The 22,937-nt window shown below is 39.6% G+C and overlaps 1 protein-coding gene across 2 annotated transcripts in view; it reads left to right on the forward strand.

The window, feature by feature from the left end:
* Positions 1–7,034: 7,034 nt before the first annotated feature.
* Positions 7,035–22,937, forward strand: part of col8a2 (collagen, type VIII, alpha 2) — a 55,304-nt gene continuing 39,401 nt past the window's right edge. Inside the window, exon 1 of one of the 2 annotated variants that reach the window (XM_065292443.2) lies at positions 7,035–7,630. The gene's annotated coding sequence lies outside the window, so the exon portion shown is untranslated. The remainder of the gene's footprint in view (positions 7,631–22,937) is intronic. The other variant, XM_065292444.2, reaches the window with a different exon arrangement.

A 22,937-nucleotide genomic window follows, 5' to 3' on the forward strand; every position in this document is an offset into this window, starting at 1 on the left:
AAAGTGGAGTGGCTCTTTAAAATGTAGTCTTTCATTACAAAAAAGGAATGATGTAAACTTTCCTCTCTTCTTCTCCCACCAAGCCTTGTTAGGAATCCCCTAATGGTTTCTGTCATCTGGCCATAGTGCTTGTTTCCTCTTTTTCATCCAGCCAGGAGTGAAGTTTACCTACCCGGTCTTCTAATCTCTATTGTGCACTTCTAACCCAGAGAGAGAGAACAGTGTCGGCTCTGTCTTCAATCTCTCTCAACCTCTTTAGTGCTCCTTTTATCAATGTAAAATAATTACCTTGAGGAAACATGACTGAGGTACAAGATGGGTCAGGCGGAGCGATGTTCTTCTCTTCTCCTGTGCCAACCTGGGCCTTGGCAGGCTCACTGACCGCATATAAAGGAATTTCTCAGATAACTTTGACTGGCCAGTGTTCTCCCAGCGCTCCTCCTCCTCCTTCTTCATCCACCTCTACCAGCATTACCAGATGCCAGGCATTCCACTTTAAGGTTACAGGAGACAGAGGTTGGGCTGGATCACTCGAAAAAACTGAAACAAGGCCAAGTGCATAGCAAGAGGAAGAGAGAATCAAGGTTCATTTGCTGTCGCTATTACAGTAACATATTATCTGTCCTTAAATGATATTTGGCTTTTGCACTGCATCATCTACTATATCTTTGTGTTTATAGCTGTTGTTTTGACTTACAATGAATATTCAGTGGTATTTTCATTTCACCAGAGGCTCCAGGTATGGCTGGTTAGGATGGCCTGTTTGCCCCTGCTGGTAGATACTAAAACTACACCATCTGTCTGAACAATAAGCATTTTTTTACACTGATGGTCATCCACCATACTGATTATTTCTGTGATATTTCCGTAAATTTGGCGGAGAGGCTTATGTGTAAACACAAATGCGTCCCGTAAATGTTCCACGGTTGCTCCTGTAAAGAGGACCTAGTAACATAACTGGAAAGCATTGTGTGTGAACAAGAGGCAGAAACAATGTCAACAATGTGTAAGGGGCATGCCGTAGTGAGGACGCGCTTGTCATTGCAACAAGAAGTTATGGTTCAACTCCTTGACATGGGGGATTTAAACGCAGATCAACATTAACATCGAGAAATGTCAGCAAACTGGACTGAAGCAGAGATCAGGGAGCTCGTCACTATAGAGACAGAGCGCAATGCGTCATAACCTGAAAACCACGCCCACCAGGGGGGAAAACAATCCATCCGTCTCCATTGACTTTGTATTGTAAGAGGCTTCCTTCTTGTCATTTCTGGCTTATTACAAAAAAACCGAATAATGCCTTAAAGCTGCTGTGTGACAGGGTGTACAGCATGCTTTTTTGAGAGAGACGCTGTGGAAAAAATATGTCAAATGTCTTCATGGGATCTTAACGGTATGTGTGTGAATGCACACACAGATTCCAGAAAATCATTGGTAATGTGGATGAACCAAAAATCCTGGATTTTCCGTAATATCTGTGTGAAAAGGGCTTCGGTCTCTACCGCATTTGTACTTAGTCTTGCCTTGGTCTCAGATTAAGAGCATAGCTGGTCTGGTCTTGATCTTTGTTTCAACCCTTCAAAGTCTTGATCTCAGTTTGACGAGGTCTTGACTACAACAACTGTGTATATTCCTTTCATGTCATGACTCTTGAGCCAATCATCGTTTTAATGATGCTATTTTTCACAAAAATCTTGTATTTACGTTTCAAGAGATTGGCTTTCCCTGCCATTGAGATGAATAGGAATGCTTCTTGATAGCTTTCTCCACGTTTCACAATATATCAATTGTTGACCAGTGCCTCAAGTGGTAATAATAATAATAATAATTCCTTACATTTATATAGCGCTTTTCTCAGTACTCAAAGCGCTTTACATATGAACGAGGGAATCTCCTCGACCACCACCAATGTGCAGCATCCACCTGGATGATGCGACGGCAGCCATATTGTGCCAGAACGCCCACCACACACCAGCTTATTAGTGGAGAGGAGTGATATAGCCAATAAATATGAGGGATGATTAGTAGGCCAATGGGCAAGTTTTGGCCAGGATGCCGGGGCACACCCCTACTCTTTTTCGAAGGACATCCTGGGATTTTTAATGACCACAGAGAGTCAGGACCTCGGTTTAACGTCTCATCCAAAGGACGGTGCTTTTTTTGACAGTATAGTGTCCCCATCACTATACTGGGGTGTTAGGACCCACACAGACCACAGGGTGAGCACCCCCTGCTGGTCTCACTAACACCACAATGGTGTGGAGGTGCCTACCTATTCTCTTGGGTCCTGACTTTAATCCCTAATAGCTCTGCTGAAAGGCAATGGTCTGTAAAAGTGCTTAGGTTCCACCCATAACAAATATACATACAAGCACACAGTAGTGGCCTTCACTACAACACACACAGGCCCACACATCAACTATGACTCAACAAACTGCAGCTCTGGGTGGGGTGTCAACCTTTGCAGGTGTCACTGCTTATTTTCAGCCTCTGGCAGGCGTGTTAAGCGAAACGGCTTCACTGATGCAATAGTGTGACATTCAGAATTGTGACGGCTGTTTATTTTTATATACTTCGCTCACGTAATGTAACGGGGTGAAGGAAAGTTATTACCAGAGGAGTTTTCCACGGGTTGGTTTCACCTTGTAAAGACAGGGTGGAGGCGGTGAGGTCACCGGCTGTCTCCAGAGGTGAAACGGTTTGTGAATGAGCCCCAGTGGCGAGCTGCTGCTTTAAATGACTAAAGAAACACCCTGTCACCTGGGTGTGAATGGCAGCAGGACGACGCCTGGAAAACCAAATCTGTTTCTCCATGAGGCTGTTGATTGCAAGACATATTATGTCAACACTGATGATGTTTCATGCTCAATGAGACCAAATTACAACAAACACTGGTGATTTTACCTTGATTTTACCCGATGACTGCACAGTGGGCACAGTATACTCAAAACGGGGTGGGTTTTCCCTTAATATTTTCTTACACCAGTTTCTTGTTGTCTTCAAAACCCATAGGCACAGAACCAATCGTGTCTAGACATTACTGTGAGCATTAAAGTGGTTAAATCAAGACTAGAAGTGGTTCAGTGACGAATCTTTGACCATTTACGTGGGCTAATTGCGTGATGAACGGCTCTTTTAAGAGCAAAAACGTGGACCTTGTCTCCGTCTGTTTACTCTTTGTGAGGCACTATTCATTTTCATTTCAATATCTGATAATCTCTGAGAGACTCTCATTGAGAAAATTGCTCGGATAGATCAAACGAACCAGCAAAGAACATAAAAAGCCATTGCTATTAAAATCTGTGGCTAATGATGGTCTTCAAAGCCTGCTGGCCACTGACAAGAGCGCTCATTACAAAAATATGCTTGTCCTTATAGGAAACAGTTCACCTGGTCATGAAAACTAAGAGAGCTTAGCCGTACCCCACTCCTATTAATCAGGAAAGATACAGCACAGTGGAAGCCAACAACATCATTCTGGATCACAATAGGTTATGTTTATCCCAGCATTAGTAAAAGTTTGAAGTCACGAGAGCACTGAACATTGGGGACGGGGGATCTGTGTTTTACTTCATGAAAACTGAAAATTTGATTCAACTATGCACTAAACATAAAGAATTGCAATATCATTAAATAATGGTCATTGTATCTTGCATATGGGTCAGTGACAAAACCAGTTTGGCAAGATGAAAAATTCAAAAATCTTATTAAAAAACTTTGAAATATTTCAATGAAAAATTACATTTGCACCATTTTTATGAAAGTTAAGACTGAATGGACCTAAAAATGTCAAATGGTGTAACCGCCAATTGCGGCAAAATGAGAAATATGAAATATTTAATCCACTTTGATGGCATGTAAGCGTAATCATCAAAAAAAAAAGTAAAATATAATTTTATTAGTTATTTCTAAATGTAAATTTGAATGCGTTTTTGTAATATTTGTCCGGACATATGCTGAAAACAGCCCTGTTTTCCAAATAATCTTTGACAAATGATGTAAAAATGTATGTAAAAAAATCATATTACACTAAACGATTATAATTTATTTCACATTTTTATGAATATATTTATATTTTCATTTAAAAAATAATAGTTTCACCAATTGACACAAACCGGTTACACCACATTGACATTTTTGCAATTATCCCCAAATATTCTTTCAAAATTAAATAAAACCAGAAATTTAAGACTTCAAAAAAGAGAATGTATGCAAGTAATCTGCAAATTTATTTTGAAATTTTAACCCTTTTACATGTAATTGAACCATACGGACACAAAATAATTAACGTCACGTTATTGACCCATATACCAGCTAAAGTCATTTTTTGTGACTGATGTCATCCAATGTAATGTAAAGCAGTGGTTCTCAAACTGGGGTCCGGGGCCCCCAGGGGGGCCGCGAGATGGTGCCAGGGGGGCCCCAGTTTAATGACATTTTATAAAATACATGAATTTATCATGAATTCTGTGTAATTAAACCTAAAACAATAAGGCTACTAACCAACAGCACTACTTTGTATAACTTAATATGTTTTGTTTAATTAAAATGTTACATTTTAGAACAGTTTTTGTCATAAATTTTCTTTGAGGGGGCGGCGAAGGAATGCACCGTACACAAGGGGGGCCGCACGCGGAAAAAGTTTGAGAACCACTGATGTAAAGAACATTCTTTGAAAATATTAAATTGCTATATTTAAAATTAACTGAGTAAGACTCAAGTCAAAAATTGAAAATGAAGTGACTAAAATAAATCTCAGGTTGAGATGAGCTACCCAGTCTCAAAATTTTGTGATATAGTCGCGTAACTTTTTGATTCTTTTTTTGTTATATTGTCACGAATTTCCGCGTTTTTTTGTGATCGTATCACGAAAAAACCATTGTCGCTTTCGAACCATTGTCGCTTCGGTTTAAGGTTAGATTTGGTGTTTGCATTAGGATGTCACTTTAAGTATTGGTTTATACTGTACATAAAAAAAGTATTGGTTTATACAATTTTTTCAAATTTATTTTTTTATATTTTCTGCTTTTTAAACCATTGTCGCTTGGCGTTAGTTTCAGATTTGGGTAAGGATGTAATTTTATGTAAATCTAACCCTAAACTGAAGCGACAATGATAAGAAAATAGGACAAAACAGTTGAGTAACCAATACGTGACAATGACACATAAACAGAAATTTGTGATACAATCACGGAAAAATGTGGAAATTCGTGTCAATATCACAAAAAAAGAATCAAAAAGTTACGTAGTCAAGATTGAAAATAGCAAGTTGAAATTAAAGTTTGCAGTGTAATGATTTGATTAAAATACATTTAAAGTAAAAATCACGGAAAAACGCGGAAATTCGTGCCAATATCACAAAAAAAGATCTAAAAGTTAAGTGACTATAGCACAAAATTTTTTGAGACTGGGCTGAGATGAGACCTTAACCTGGATTTCACAGACAGGGTCACATAGGCCTATAAGACCAGGTCATATATGACATCACCAGCTCTCCAAATATCAAACATAACTTGCATAATATTTATTTTAATGTATTTCAATCAGATCATTACACTGCAAACTTACATTTCAACTTGCTATTTTCAATCTTAACTACTGATGAGTTTCTGTAGCTTAGTAAAGTTGTTTTGATGAGTAATATTAAAGCATGTGTGTTGTCAAAACTTGATCACAAGAATTTTTAAAAGTGTATAGACACTTGAGATTAATATATAAAGGCACCGTCCTTGTCTGATTTTATTTATTCGTTTGATAAAGATTCCTCTCGCTTTCTTCGTCCTCGCCAGTATCGCTATCAAGCTTCATTCGCCTGCCAAATTTTGACAGCTTAATTAATACCCACAAGCACAAATATTGCATATCCAAAACTTTGGATCAAATGTTGTTTCATGAACGGTTAATTCGCCATGCGTCTGTTTCATTACTAAGGAGACACACAAACTCATAGTCGCATCTGATAATGCATCTAATATCCAACCATGTCAGGGCTGCGTAGGAAGAAGGTATCCAGTGGCTGGTGTTAGCCGTAGCTCCCCCTGAGCACAATGCCCTGTTTGTTGTGTAGCCTCCCTGGCATGATCCAAAGCTCTTACAGAGGCTTAAAATCCACCCGTTTTCATTGTGCACTAAATCTAATGATTAGATTGTATATGATAAAGTTGCAATTTATCTATAATGTGGGGTGGTGTGGCCTATAGGGCACGCAGTGTGGCTTATTGGCACTGAATTAACTTATTGTTATCGAAAATCTTGCAAAAAGCTGGTTTATTTGGATAGCGTATCGGTCGGAGAGCAAAGAGCGTGTTACCGAGCCACATCTTAATAACCAGTAATGCTTAATTTGGAATGCAGATAACAGCACGGGCTGTAAAACTTTGCTTGTATAACATTGCTTGTTCTTACACACCCTTCATAGAATTTGAATTGGGTAATTGTAGGCCATTAACTGCACTAATGTATAGCCTAAATTGCTGCTTTTCACATTCTGAATTAAGCATTTGTGCATGTTGTGATTTAGCTGATTTAGCTACAAAAGGTTCATTTTCCACTCGAGAACCGTTCCTAAATGGTTTGCGATGTAGATCAGTCAGCCAAGAAATGTAATCTCATCTAATAAACTGATTGGTTTAATTGACTGCGAGTCTGGCGAGATCACACAAAAACCCAGTTTCACTGTACTCGCCGCCTAATACGTGCTCACAATCTTGTGTTTCGGAACGAAAAGGCGGTTTTGCGAAAGAATGCTTTAGCTGAATTGATATCGATGCACTGTAGCCGTGCCAGCAGTGTCTGGATTTTCCAAAGGTGGTTTCTAGGAAGGAAGGACTTTTTCTGTTTGTATGAGTGCGAGCATTTGTTTGCAGATGTTTACGTTGGAGGTGGGAAAACAAGCGTTTAAATAGTTCCAGAGGAAAAGAGGAGGGGTGTCTGATGTACGAGAGGGGTGCGACACAGAACGTTACTCCACCTACTCCACCCCATCCTCTATACTGCCTGCCCACAGACACTTGCCTTTTGTATGGAGGGAACCACAGAAACAATCATCTCTCTCTCAGTTTGGAAAAAAATACTCAGAGAGGAGAGCAAGTAAAGAGCCGGGGAGCTTCCAGGTGCTTTGCCCCCAGTTAAAAGCCCAGTAAGGAGGACCTCTCCCTGCCTAAAGTCAGAGGAGTGACTGCTTAGTGAGGTTGAGTACCCTGCCTCTCTCTCCCTCTCTCTCCCTCTCTCTCTCTCTCTCTCTCCCACTCTCCCTCCTACTTTCCACCCTGAACAGAGATTCAGAAGGTGCGTCTGAAATCTACTTGTATCCAGCCTGGAGATCAACACCACAAGGACCTTTCACTTCACTGCGAAAGCACATGGACTTAATTTTCAGCAGAGACGGCAATAACAGCAAATGCCACACTGGCACCTGCCAATGAGAACTACGGCTTTCTCTCATATTTTGATTTTTTCTTCTGGCCGCATGTAAACGATATTTGACTGTGACTGAGTGCCAAGGCATACCCGAGACTTTCCTGTCCATAATTTTTGCTGTTTCTCAAGAGATGAATCTCTGAAGACGAGACCCACCTGCAGAAATTACCTGCCTGAGAAATTTAAACTGAGATTCTTCCTCAAGGGTGAGGTAAGTTCACATCTCTCTTCTCCTTCCCTTAGGCACGCATGTCATCTCCAGAAATGTTTTTCATATCTCATAGCCGCATGCCACGAGATCAAGCCAAATGCAATACCGGGAGAGAGGAAAAACAGACGGGTTGACGTCTTAATCGCATAATACTCACTGCACCGTTTCACACAAGGGTACAAGAGTAATGCCGTGCAGATTAGCAAAGGGTTTAAATGTTTTCTCCTCATTAATCTCTGGGAAATATTCTGCATGGATTTCAAACGCAGACATGTGGCCACCAAATGCGGCTTGTATTTATGTTGATACAGGTTGTGCGCTGTGCATGCTTGGGGCTGTGGAGCTTGTGTGGTTCAGGTATCACGATGAGGAAGTCGCACAGCTGTTTTAGAGTTAAGGAATGAGAGAGTTATATAACTGCAGAGCAGCCTCACTTTCACTGACACCTGGGACTGTTTGGTCTGCGCTTCAGTGCCACTCACTTAATTAGCCCCGCCCACTGGATTCTCAAGTTCCCACCCACTTCTCTTCTTCTGTCAGGAAGAGTTCATACATTAAATCAGTTAACACGAAAGCTAAGATGACTTAATATAGTTTTCTAACGTGTGGTCCTGATCATTATGGTCATATTGTATACGATTCATTGCACATTATGCATTAAACGTTAAAATTATTTTTATTATTATCTTTTTATGCACGTTATTAGAAACTCTTCTTTCATTTTTCTCATTCTAGTGAATTAGTCATGTCTTACATTTTTCCTTACTAAATATCCAGCAATACACCAGATTATGGAAGTCAACTGGGTTGTGCTTCATGTAGACTTGAGCACCACTTAATGTGCATTTTCGTCTTTTCTTACATTAAAATGTGTGTGTACTCTATATGTATGTTCTTTCATAATATATAAAAACGTTTAAAACAACTTTTTTGTAAAGCATAAGCTCTCCTACACATAATCAGCTTGGTATTGAGCTCCATGCTGCATTTTTAATTTTGGAGAGAGAGAGAGAGAGAGAGAGAGAGAGAGAGAAAGAGAGAGAGAGAAGGGAATGTGCTTTCATAATACATTCTTCACCAAGAGCACTGGGGAATACTATTCAATAATACTTTTTTCTCGTCCGAGTAACGGGGCCCAGCTTCTACAGAGTCTGGAAAAGACGGCATGCTCTCCTCTAAAAACATTTGGCGCCTCAACATGATGGTTTCAGGAGGAGAGGCGGTTTCAGCGTGACCGTGAATCTGCGTATGAATAGACCAAGTGGCTACCGCATAGCGCGAGCCCAGAGATGTGGTACAGAGCTGAACTCCATAGCGGAGAGGTTAGAAAAAAAGTGTCTGAGATACTTCACAGACAGGGAATCTTCTCATCTTCACACACTACTGTTTCTCAAGGTTGGAGATGATCCAAAAACCCACGATTGGATGGCTGTACGTTGTTACTGTAGATATGAGGATGGAAAAGTCATCTTAAAAGTATGATGTGATTTTGTGATGGATGTAGATCGTCTGGTGCTGTTATCAGGAGGTAGCCGTTAATGTCCCACCTTTCAAACTGCATTTACAGTGAATGCTTCAATCCGCCAACACCTCATTCTCTCTCGTACACTTTGACTTTTCTTCCCACATGCACATTTTTGCAGTGTTTATAATACCTGAAAATGTTTCATGAAGGCAAATACTATATTGGTTATCATGAGCTAAAGTAAATCAAAGCACACAAAGGCAAATACTTTGGCAGTGCGAAACCGTGATGGCAAGGCCATGCTGTAACCATGGATGCCCACCTTTGGGATTGCCCATATAACTGCTGATTGATTTTTATGATGCTGGCTGGCTTTGCCAGGGTGAGCCTGATGAAACACATTTCTTTCTTTATTACATTACACAAGTCCAACCAACCTGACAGAGGCTTTTATATGCACCATTCATATAAGCCACTCTCTAGCTTTGCTAAAACTTTTGTCTCTATCCAACCACCTGCCTTGTTACTTCCAGGCACTGAATTTATTTTGTAACTCATTACTGTCAATTCAGAAAAAGCATATTTTATTACACCTTAGATGTCTTTAGTTGTAATTGTAATTGTACTTTTGCATTAAAGTGTGCCCTACAGAAGTTGTTTAAAAGAAATGAAATGCTAAGGTTTTGTCCGAACCATTACGGATGTCTCTTTTTATTCAGCTTATAATGGCTTAGTGCTGATTCAATTCCCGTTTGAGTTATTTTTTACCAGTCAGCAGAGAGGAATAATACTAAATCCATTACACATGCTCATTCAGTTGGGAGACTCGACCTGGCCAATTGCACACTGAAAAGCATATGGTAAATGTTGGACACACCAATGGATTTGAACTTTTACTTTGGGTTTAAAAGAAGGTGATGTCTTGTATTTGTAACCTTTCTACATGTGCGTGTGTGTTTTATTTTTATACTTTTTTTGTATAAAAAAAAAAAAAAAAAATTGACTCTTTTGTTAAGCACTTAAAAACCAAAGTGCTGACAAATTGTTCCCATGGTTACAACCTCTCTGTCTGTAGATTTTTTTACATTAAATTGTACAGAATTTTTCCAAAAGTATGGCAAAACGAATTCATAATTGATGCCCTGATTTGCATTTTTTATTATTAAAATAACTGCATTATTAAAGAAGTTTCTTTTTAGTTATATAGACGTAAATGTTTGCTTGCATATAAAGTGTCATGCATGCAAACAAACATTTTTCCAGTCATCCTTCTTCACACAGGTATATCAACGTAGTGCCACTAGAGGGCACAGTTGCTGATTTTGACTTTGCAATGAGAAACCGTGAACATGGAAACACACAAAGGCTCTCAACCTGCGCCAGTGGCAATGCGTGTGAGAGAGAAATATTTACCTGACAAAGACCTCTTCTCTTTTTATGTAAATATTGCAGAAAGGGTCACAATTGCCTGTAATTGAATTTGTTCTCATTTCATTCACCATTGTTCAAAATAATTCCTGCAGCTCAACTAGCATCAAGGTCACAGGTTTAAACTCACACATGCTATACTCTGTATGCACCGAATAACAAAAGCATCTGCCAGACGTTTAAATGTAAATGTTATTTTGAACCCATCTGTGCCGGTAGAAAGGTTCCCGTCATTAGCCGTGTGCTAACATTCATACCTCTTTTATTTGGTGCTGGCTTTAAACAGGAAATGAAGGAGAATACCTCTCATTCTCCAGGAAAAGCAAATGCCTGACTGTGTTACCTTCCAGGAACGCACGCCCCCATCTCTCACCATTGCCATTTGTTTCTAGATGTTTTTCGCTCACCAAGCGAGAGGAAAAACAGCCCAGACCTACAATGCTACAAAGAAAGAAGTGCATTGCTTTAAAAGAAGTGTGTGCTTTAAAGTTTGGTATGGAGCGCAGGTTCAATTATTGTTAGTTCCGCCCATTCTTCACTTAAGGTAAAACAGCCAATGAGGAATAATCCACTAAAAGCTGTCGGAAACCCACTTTGGCAGAGACTTTCTTCTGCAATCAGCGCTGTACTTAGTCCGTGCTGCAGATTAGATGTGGGTGTGTGCGTGTTTGTGTGTGGACGTATCAGAGGTTCAGCTAAAATGCCAAGAAATAATCCAGACAATGGCTCAGTCAAACATCCTGTTGTTACGTAAGCCTTCTCTTCAGCAGATTGTTGTTGAATTGGTCTGGAAAGGAAAAGAGGTGCCAACACATCTACTGTATGTAGGCCAAGATATTTATTATACATTATAGATCTTATTAGCCGAACTTGATAGTTTGGGTGGAAAGGTGTTGGATGCGTCCTTTAACAAATGCGTCCGTTTGGATAATAGCTTGCGGAAATAAATAGCTTTGCTGTAGATCTGATGAATGCAGGACAGATCTGGGCTTTAACTTTTTAACGTCATACAGTAAATCTTTGGTAACTTTGTTGTCTGTTTGTGACAAGAAGCTTCCAGAAGCAATGAAAGGAAAATACACAGGCATCATCTTTCACTCCCATACTTTGGTTTCCCACTAATCTTGCCGTTTCCCCTCGGGGTTCAATGAAGCACCTATCTGTCTTTTTATCAATCTGTCTTGTCTTCCAAGTCTTTCGTTTTCGTGGTGTCCTCTGCGCCGCATTCCCTCATTTGCTTTGCTCTGGCTCTCCAAAATGCACTGGACGTCGAGGAGTTTTTCCGTTCCGTTGGCAGCTGAGGGAAATAGGGAAGTTTGGCAAGCGGCTGTTATTATTTTTCCTTTTGCACAGTATCGGCTCTTTCAGCAACTTCTCTGTGATTTCTGGGCCCGAGCAAACGGCTACACAGTCACAATCTAAAGGCTCTTATCAGTAACACGCTTCCAGGGAGAGACTGCACAGACCTGTAAGCGTGTACTTTTTACCTGAGGGAATTAAAACAACCTTTGGTTGGCATTATATAGTTTGAACACAGATGTGTTTGGATGAAAATGAGTGTAAATGTTTGAATTTTCTAAGGAAGCCCTTAGTAGTGATGTTTTAACATCTCTCCTTCTTTTAAAATTGCTTAGGAAATAAACGGAAATGAGTACAGACCTATAAAAGTAATGTGAATTGCATCACTCGTATAATTTGGTTTATAAAAAGCATTTGAGATCATATTAAAACCAGCAAACATATGTTGTGAGAATAGTGTATGAGATTATATACTTTATTGATATGTCTTTATTTAAAACTCTAGAAGACATGCATGAGATTACTGAAACATCAGAGAAGCCGAAGATTTATTGTAAGCAATCTAGTGACTTTATAGGAGAAACAACTTAAATATTATGGAGACCTCATTTGTTTTCTATCAAATGAATCATTACTCTTTACTACAGTATATTTGATCTGGCTGATGTCTGTGATATAACAGCAATGCATGATTTGGCACAGTGAAAACAAGAACGCCTTGGGTCAAATTCTGTGACTCAAAATATTATTTGTGCTAAAGTAGGTATGAAGAAAACACAGAAAGGAAGGTTTCCAAAAAGTTAACAGAATACTTAACGCAATAATAGATTGCAAATGTAACACTCAACAACACAAAAACACTTTATTGTTGAATCAGAACAAGCAATGTTTTAGTTAAATTTTGCATTCCTTTGAAGAATTTGAGTTTTTGGGGGGTTTGACTCTAAAAGCTCTGCTTTGTGTTTGGCATAAAAAAAATCTTTATTTGCGTGCAAGATGTTTTCAAATCTTGCACTGCTTTTCCAAGGAAACTGTGCAAAACACTGAGTTTCTAAAAAGAGCTGAACTCCAGATGGAGCCACTTACAGTCTTGTTTAGTTTAGCTTTACCTGAACATCAGTTCCCAGTCGAAATGTAATGTGCATTTGGTTTAGAGGAACATATTTTTTATTTATTCTTTTTTTTAAATCTGACCTCATGTTTTATTATTCTCTAGTTCAGCATCTAGATATAAGACTGCAGAAGAGAAGCAGCGCAGTGACAATTTAATCTGTAACATAAAACTATACATGTATAATTTACTTACATTAAAGATGAATTGATGGTGGTTACTTTCTGTAAAAAATGGTACAAAAGCTGTTGGTGGGACAGTAGCCTTGTACATAAAGGGTGCATATTAGTACCTCAAATGTATATATTGGTACCTCAAATACACATAGCTGTACCTAAATTGTACATGTAAGGACATTTTAAAGGGATAGTTTACCCAAATGTGAATTTGAACTCTTTCCCCGCTAGTGTTCTTTTTTTAAAGTGACACTAAGTAGGATTTACCCCCATCTAGTGGTGAAATTGTATTTTGCATTAAAACGAATAGTGCTCTCTAGCGCCTCGCTTTTCCAAATGCGTGTTGCAACTATGGTAGCCAGTATGAACTCACTGATCTCCTTGTCTGTTTCAGCTGGTTCACGTGTTCTGAATGAAAACCGTTGTGGAAACACATTGGTAGGCTAGTGCTTTTTGTCCCTCTCTGCTATTATAGTTTATCAATACGGCGAAACGACATGGAAGTTTCCTTGGACTTACCCGTTCAATGTAAGTAAAGAGAAGAAATTCTAAGCTTACAAAGAAAAGTCAGATCATTGGCAGAGGTCATTTGACACTAGGGATGCACCGAATCCAGGATTCGGATTCGGCCGAATACTTGGCTTTTTGACGGGGTTCGGGTTTGGCCGAATCTTAGTTTTTTTTTTCACCGAACCCTAAGCTTGCGCTACGCTGGTCGACGTCACACGGACGTTGATTACACACATCAGGTGCTGACGTAGAGATAAGTGTTTTTTTTTCCGGTGAGCCGTTTCACATTTCTTGGACCCACCTGGAAAAACTTACGCATCGCACCGCACTGCTTTCATTGTGCTTTGCAGTCGGGCTATCAAAATGCATCCCTGCCCTGCCCGTCAAGCTATCTTGACTTATAGGGAGGAAAAAATATATTTAAATGCTTATGTATCCTCTCACAGATTTGGATGGGTAATTGTGGTGCATGAAATTCAGGCATTGGGTATTTAAATTGCGTTTGAGCGCGCGCTCGAGTTTTACTTTCACTTTCGCGATCGGGCGAAGCCGCAGTACAGGAAGCAATCCGTAATGATTTGTCATGGATTTTTGTGCAAATCCTCCAACTTCGTCCTGTCAGTCATTACTATCCTCACGTAAGAAAATTAAATCTCTCGCAGCAAGCTTTAAAGTGTTATATATTGTACGGGCAGTGAAGAGAGTGACTCTGTGTGCAGAATCACTCTTAAAGCGACAGTAGCCCCTGTGTTTCTGATCGAAAAAATGATCCAATCTCTAACTGGATGATCCAAACTGTGAGTTTTGTGACCCACTGAACCACTTTTAAATGGTGGGTATATCTGGTGTGGGGATGAGCAGGAACAGTTGGTTTACATGGAAATCTAGTTTTTTTTGTTTGTTAAAAAACCAACAGCATCAAAACAATAACAAGAATAGCAGATTATACATTGTGGTTAGAGGCCCTATTGGCTTTGTATTGGCAAAATTTTGGGCTACCAAAAACTGAAGAGTTCCTGCCCGAAGGGCTACCAGGGATTTTGAAATTTAGCGAGCCCTGTAATGAAATAAGGATGCGAGTAGGATTCGGTATTCGGTTTCGGATTCCGAATCTTAAACGGTGGATTCGGTATTCGGCCGAACCCAAAAAATCTGGATTCGGTGCATCCCTATTTGACACAAATGAGGACATATTTATGAATAAAGACATTGATTTTGATTACAGTCCCTTTAAGTTGCCAGCCAGAAAATTCTTCTTTAAACTTTTTATAGACTTAAAATCTTCTTTAATCTATATAAACATACAATATATCAAATATAAAAACAAACAAAAGAGATAAAAAAATAACATTTTATCCTACACTCTAAAAATGGCTGGGTCAATTTTAACCCAGCAGTGTTCTGTCCAATATTAACCCATTATGGGTCAAAAATAACCCATAGCCATTTTTAGAGTGTTTCTTAATTTGTTCTCTTTTTTACCTTTCAAATATGGGTAGTTTATACCAAATTTTGAGAAAAAAGTATAGTGATTTAATTGCATTTTGAAAAGGATTTTTGTTAGAGATCAGGGTTTTTACTGTTTTGAATCAGTGGATACTAAGTGTTTTATAAGTTGGGTAAGAGTGCCGCCTAGTGGATAAAGCAGAAATATAGATTGCCGCAAAAGCTTGTCACTAGCAGGGAAGCTTTTTCTCTTAATCTCGTGAAAACTTGTCAATGGTGGGAAAAGAGTTAAAGCGAAAGTTCACCCAAAAGTGCACTTCTAAGATATACAGTAAATACACAGAAAGGATATACAGGAAGTGCGCGTTACCCTCCCATTCTGTAGATGGTTTCATTAGACGCACGTGCGGTGATGCGATACGTGTCTGGTCCAAAATTTACTTCTGGTTTCTGTTTGATTAATGGTCTGACTAGTTGCTAAACTGAACTCTTGATCAAATACCTCGTCGAAAATAACAAATGTTTTGGTTTCCTAGGTAATCTACATGTTGTTTACTTTGCTTATTATATAAATAAACTACGTTTAAAGTACTTTGTTGTTATTTATTCTTAGCTAAATTTACCGGAAGTTACGTGTTGACCACGAAAGCCGCTTGTTTATGTTGTAACTGTTGAAACCGTCTATAGGTGGCACTGAGAGGCTGGTGCAAGAACATGCTTATGTTTAGCAAAGGCTCTACATTAATAACTTTCAATTTTGGCAAAAAAACGCCCAAATGACTTCACAAGAAGTCAGTATGTCACCAGGAGTTGTGGGGATTGTCACCAACATATGGGATGGATATTGACCCGAGGGAGTAAATAAACAGCAAATTGTAAACTATCCTTTAAAGGGGTGTGCTACCATCCCAGTGACAGCTTTTGTGCCTTTTTTCTTACAGTATATTCAGCAACAGAGATAATAGTAAGACTTTAGTTTTTTTCCTCCAGCTTAAGTCTTATATAACATTTCTTCACACACATTCCCAGGTTTTCATTCAGCTTCTTTGGGGGATAAGGAGCACCACTGACAAGAGCTCAGTTGTTGCTCTGGACTTCTTCAGTACATTTGCTCCAGACATTCATACCTATCTCCTCTCTGCCTCCACATGCAGATGTTTCGTGCATCTGTTGGGGTTATATATTACAGTGCAGAAACAGTCATAGGATTTAGGATAGAAAGTTATTTTTGCTCTTCAGACTCTCTGTTGTTGATCAGAACATCAGAAGATGTGTTGTGAGGAGGGAGGGAGGTGGAGGCTTAAGCCCCAGATATATTGTCCCAAGCCTCTGGTGTTTTTCGGAGATACGTCTACATTGCATGTTTCACAAATAAATTTGTTTTATAACTTTGACTTTGTTGGCCCAGCAGGCCGTCTGTCTGGAATGAAAAGCAGCTCATGCGTTACAGCAGAGGAAACATTGTCAATGTTTATCACATTCTTACCTACTAAGTCATTTCTTAGAAATCTTAGAAATCTGTCTGCATTGTTGTGCAATGAGCAAAGACACTACATTTATATTTATTTAGCAGATGCTTTTATCCTAACCAACTTACAGTGCATTCATGGCAATCAAACCCATGACCGTGGTGTTGCTTACATGCTGCTTTTATACTATAAGTAAGGTATAGGTGGCTGTATTTTTAGGATTAGTCTGACATATGTTGCTATGAAGTTGATTTGCACTCTGCTGCTAGCATAAAAGTTTTTAGCAATCCCAGTTGGACTCACTCATTACAGACTTACAGTTTAGGTTTGGAGTCATCGCTCGGTTCCTCTAAAGTGTCACTCCATGTTATCCTATCGCATCCTGTTCTGCAAGTTCTACTTTCATAACTGTCCAAAATGCTGACAATCATCATTTGAATCCCCCCTTCTCTCTACCCCACAAACTCTTTAACGCCGTGCCCAGTAAACCTTCCCATCTCCAGGCAGTTTGGTTTGACAGAATGAAGGAGGAGCCTGTCAAGCTGGCCAAAGATGAGAGCTCACAAATGGTCCGTTCAGCATCCAGCTCCCAAACACAACAGATCGTTTGTGTTCCTCTTTAACCACAGCTAAGATGAGGATTCATGTTAGCATGGAGTACTGGCTCCCGATGCTGGCAGAATGACCTTTTGCATGTGTTACCACTTTTTGAATTGGCAAAAATGATGGAACATGCCGACGTGAAATAAGTTGATCGCAATGTTACTTCGACATCTTGCCCTAAAACTTTCCCAAACTTACTTTAACTCGTACGGTGGCATTCCTATGCTGTTTCATCATTACCATTTGTTGCATTTGTGCCATTCAATTACCAGCTCAAAGATCATGGGTTCGAATCCAAAGGAACACAGATGTATACCTTAAATGCATCGAGTTTAAAAGTGCCTTACAACACAGCCCTTCTCCTTGTTCTTCATTTTTTAGCAGCATTTTGCCACTGCACTAATGCAAACCAGATTATTTATGAATTCTGATGTGCCAGTAAGTGACACTGTCTTACATGATCCAAGACCAGAACACCGCAGCTTCCTGCCCTATGGTCAATGTGTTAAAAAAAACAGATATTTCTTTCTCTCTTTTTTGTTAAATATAAAGAGCTTTCCCATGTGTTATGGTACACTGTGATATTCATCATGAAGTGGCTTTCTGCCTGCGCATTAATATAGCTGAAGCAGCGATGAATGCTTTGATCTGCACGAAGTGCTCCAGCAGGAGCATACAGTCTCGCTTGTTTTGCCTCTAGCTGGAGAATTTTGCTTGATTAAAAAGGCTATCCCACCTGCAAACGCAGTTTCCTACGATTTGTTTGTCTCATCTCTAAATGTCCCGTGCACCAGTCGTGCAATCAAGGTCTGTGCGCTATTTGTTTAAATCTCCAAGGCCGCCTCTCTTTCCTCCGTGTAAAAACTATGCCGTTTCTCATGTTACTCTGGACCAAGCTGCTGAAAAGTAGAAAGGAAAGGATTTCAGTTTGTTTCTCTATGGGACACCCCATTCTCGTTCACATGCTATATTCACATCTTGCCTGGAAACTCTCGTGTGATCAAAGCCTGATTCACACTAAATAGAGAAGTTTGCGTGATTATGGGTTACATCCATTGGGTTTCATTGCCAGAGTTTGTGAAAAGTTTCAGGCTGCCAGTTTTAAATAATTACAACATAAGGGTCTCTTCAGAACTTTCCCATCTGAGCCATACTGTATTTCTGGAGAAGCTGCTAAGATGAAGGTCGTCCTTGGCTTATTCCCTTAACTTCTGGTGCCAAGGGTTTCCCCATTCTGCATGCTTGAATATGTCTGAATGCATTCTCTACTTAGTGGAAAGAAAACCTATTTTTGTATTATATACATTTACCAAGCTTTGTTTTGCAGCTGGGGAACAAAAATAATGTGATCAAGCAGGTTCAAACTAACACATCTATGGGGCTGTTTATACCTGGTCGAACACATTGTACACCATAAAAGCTATCACTTCAAATGTGGTCGAAAGTGGTTGAGCTCAAAACGTTTCACACCCCGTTTACCCCATATGGACGTAGTGTCCGTGACGTCACCCATAGGTTTGTGAAGAGCTCTTTTGAAGCTTAAAGTAGGCAGTGCCGGCCTTCGCCATCTTGGCCGTGTGTCACTGCGCATCACTCGCGGATAACCGAAAATGGGTAAAGAGGCAGGACGTGGGTGAAGCTGAAGTGGCTGGTTGCTGAAACCATGCCCGCCTAGCTGGATTCTAATGACAGCAGTGGCAGTTCACCTGTCACTCAAGTGGCCACGCCCTTAATTATGCAGAACTTTAAAGCTTAAAGCCGGAGAGCATGACTTTTTTGAAAAACACTTTTAAAAAAAGGGAGTCGGGCCGAGTAACAACATCGTTGCCTGGAAAAGGTCCAGATTCTGTTGAAGTAGGTTCGTGTTTGTTTAGATGATTTCAAATTTCAACATTGTCTTTCAGAGATCATGCACCCTGCCTTTATTAACATTTAAACGGATGCGTTACCAAAAAATTTACCCCCCCCACAGTTGTCATGAAGGGCAAAATTAGCTAGGCTGTAAACATTGAAATGTAAAGTTGGGTATTTGGACTCCCTTTTGGAGCCAGCCTCTAGCGACAAGTCGATGAATTGCAGTTTAAGTCATTTCCGTATTGGCTTCATCAGAGAGATTGGAAGGTTGCCCCTCGGTTTACACCTGTCTTTAGCGTTGTCCACTTTTGATCCGATCGACCAAAACGCATCTTCATACCAGTTGTAAACAGCCTCTTTGGTAACACAAACTTCAGGTTTTATGTCTAGCTGACTGCACAGGAGGGCCGATGATGTCTACTGGGTGTTTTTTTACCTGGCAATAAGGTTGGGTAGCTAATCCTGTCATCATCATAACCCTGTTCGGTTGAAGATCATCTTCAGTTCAAAGCAGCCAGTAATACAAACCAACGAAAAGACAAAGACCAAGTTGTTCTCATTATCCTACACTGTTCTTCCAAAGTAGGTGCTTACAATCAAATCCTCTCACTTGAATACTAACCTTTTTGAAGATGACATAGTCACAGTATCCTGGTCATGCATTTGTATTCTTGGCATAGCTATAAAGAATTGAACTATTAACTTTGTTTGAAGGCAAAAGTTGAATCAGACTTTCTATTAATGTGCTCCCTAACTGCAAAGACTCATTGGTGTTGAAGAGTCTCCCTTTGTGCCGTAAAAATAATACATGGACTGGTAATAAAACCCTTCGGAATTTACCTAATAGTTAAATCTAGATCCATTAGCAGCCTAATAAAACGAATGGGATGGACACGGGTCTTAGTACAAGTAGCAACTGCTAATCCGTTTACATTCGGCTGAGACTGAATAAGAGGGCACTATGTGGCATTTCTTATGCAACCGAACACACCTCCGGCATCCCATTATGCCTTGCGGGATTATTTAGAATGTCAGACGTACAACCACATGCTTGGGCAACAAACTTGGCAGCCAATCGCTGTGTGGGATTAACTATAATTGAATTAGGAACATTTCTGTTTGCAAATGCTTGCATTGGTCACACCAAGCCAAAGCTTTATTGCAAAACTCTCTATTTGATATGTATGGTACCCAGATGCGTCTAAAACACAACGTTTTTAACATTTAGCCTTGACGGATGACATACAGTTCCTATAGTTCCATATAATAAAAGTGTTCCTGTGGCTGAGTTAGGGCATTGTGGTAGCAGTGCAAACGGTCTCCAGCAAACGCACACACACTGAATAAATGTATACAGTTGTAATGCACTTTGGAATAAAGTGTCTGCCAAATGCACAGATGGTACAGGGAGCCAGTGGATTGGAGACTAAGTGGTGTGGACCCTTTGTTCTCCTGCATTCTGGATCATCTGAAGAGTTTTAATCACGCTAGCTGGAAGGCTATTGGAATAGAAATGCTGACTGTGGGCCAGGCCGCGCCAGCCAACATCAGTGCCTGACCTCATTGATACTGTAAAAAGCCCTGCAAAGTCTAAGCTGTAAGGCAGCAAAGGGAAGTCAATGACCCATGGTTTGAAAATGAAATGTCCAACAAGCATTTATGGGTGAGATGTTTGGTGTCCACCTACGTCTGACCATCTTGCAGCTGTGTTTCATTATAATCCATGGTGAATATGACTGCAGACATGAAGCTCATCTGACAAAAATACTCTTCCTGGAATTGACTTCCACTCTTCCTTTCCAAAGACACATTCGGATTATTCATTGAAAAAGTATTGGAGTAGGAATCGGCTCACTGTTTTGGTTCCCATCAGACATAACAGAACTTCTGCTGTTCTTCATTTGAAATACTGCTGCTGGAAAGTGGCATTCAAGTGGACTGTGAATGTTATTCTGCAGATTTAATGACAGTCTTGTGTTGTCTCAGGGCCCTATCGATGAATAATTTATTAACATGTTCTTCTAATAGAGGTCTCTCATGGGTTCAGTAACCCAAACAAAGCCATGTGTTTTTGTAAAATATTGGAATGCAAGTCATCCACCCACAAATTACACACATAAATACAGTCGCAGAGACAAACAAGGCACAGGCAAATTCACTTCAATTAGCATTGTAATAAAAATAAAAATGTGATTTTGTTAAAAGCTGTTGCATTTTGAAAGACAACTTTTATTGATGATAAGTCATTATTTGTAATTTAAACAGATGGATTTGGTGTTTGTCAAAAACCTTTATATGGTGCAAAAGGCCAACAATGAACATCTTTTTTTTTTTCTTTTAACCTTATTGTGTCATCCTTGACAAATGTGTTTATTTCACTTTTTGTCCAATAAAATTAAATCAAATTCATTTTTGGGGCCATATATTAGAGATGAAAGTGATATTGGCTTTCAGCATGGTAATAATTTTGTAGATTTTTGACCATGGTGCACATAGACAATCAGTCCAGGATACGATTCTCTCTCTCTCTGTCTCTCTCTTTCTCTCTCTCTCATTACTGACTCGCACACAAATCATTAAAATAGCATTTTAAGCACTGGTTAAGTCATTCCATCAGAAACCACAGTCTCCTTATTAGGCAGCCCGCGATTCGGCCAATGGCACCCGGCACAGAAAGTATTTGGAAAAGCAAAGCAAAAGTAGGAGACTGTGTTTGTTTTCTCGTCTGTCCTTTGTGTCTAATTCCTGTCGGGCTTTTGCGAAGGCGTTGGATGTCGTCTAGATTTAGAGATTTTGTCTGCGTAGGACGGTGTGAAAAGTTCATGCTTCCCGGTTCTTAAAACTACAATCTTTATTGCTTTATCATCAGGGACCACTAATATTCTTACATAAGAAACATCTTTTCCTCTCTTCCTTTTTTCTATAATTTTACTTGTAGAGACAGTAAGACCATATAGAGGTTTTTGTCTGGACGTTTTTCATGTGAAGTTCATTGGTTTGATTCATGGCCTCAAATCCTATCCAAACCCAGCAACAATATATACTGTATGACTGAGCATTCCAATGCATTATTTTTGCATTATATTCCCATTCCTTAAAAAGACAGAAACAATTTTCTGCTCCATTACCTCTGCACGCCATACATATCAGCCTACTTGATACTGTATTTATATTTGATCACATTTTTATTGTTTGTACATTAGCAGGTAACTTATTTTCCATTATAGCATTTTAACATTACATATTTTTGAGTTTACACTAGCATACATTTATTCACTGGTTTATGCTGGGTTTTTTAATTACTTTGCTTACTTCAATCAGCTTTCTGATGAATAGCTTGGTACATTGTCCAATGTGGACCAACCAGTCATGTGCAAGTCTTTTCAGACACAAGATTGAAAGTTTTGTATGCCATGTAATAGGCATTGCTTTAGCGAGGTGTCACACTGACATCTATTTGCTCCTTGGATTAGCACACACACAGCGGCCTGATTTATTTTGACATATTATGTCTAACCGTCCAGACTCCTTAGTAATAGTAAGTTTGTCGAGCTCCAGGGTGTCTGTGGATGCATGCCCGGTCTGCAAAGATCTACAATGCCAGACAAGAGGACCAAAGAGCCCTTGTCTTGTCCAGAAAAGGGGCATGAGTCCAACAAGGATTAAAAGAGCATTCCTTTGCCACCCCACAGAAGCCACAAAATAGTGGTTGCATGGAGAGAACTGGAATGCCTTGAACATGTCTTGACTATTGGCATTGCTTAAAAGACAGAACATTGCAGTCACTAAAAACTGTTTATAACCATCATACTCAATATAATTGGAGAAATTTAGGTTCAAGACCTTCGTGAGCTTGAGGGGTTGGTGTTATTAAATGTGATATTTTTATCTTCAGGCCGCAGATTGTTAAAACAGGAAGAGGAATATTACATGGTTATGTGCAGTC

Source organism: Paramisgurnus dabryanus, chromosome 19 (assembly GCF_030506205.2).
Source record: "Paramisgurnus dabryanus chromosome 19, PD_genome_1.1, whole genome shotgun sequence".
Classification (NCBI taxonomy): Eukaryota; Metazoa; Chordata; class Actinopteri; order Cypriniformes; family Cobitidae; genus Paramisgurnus; species Paramisgurnus dabryanus.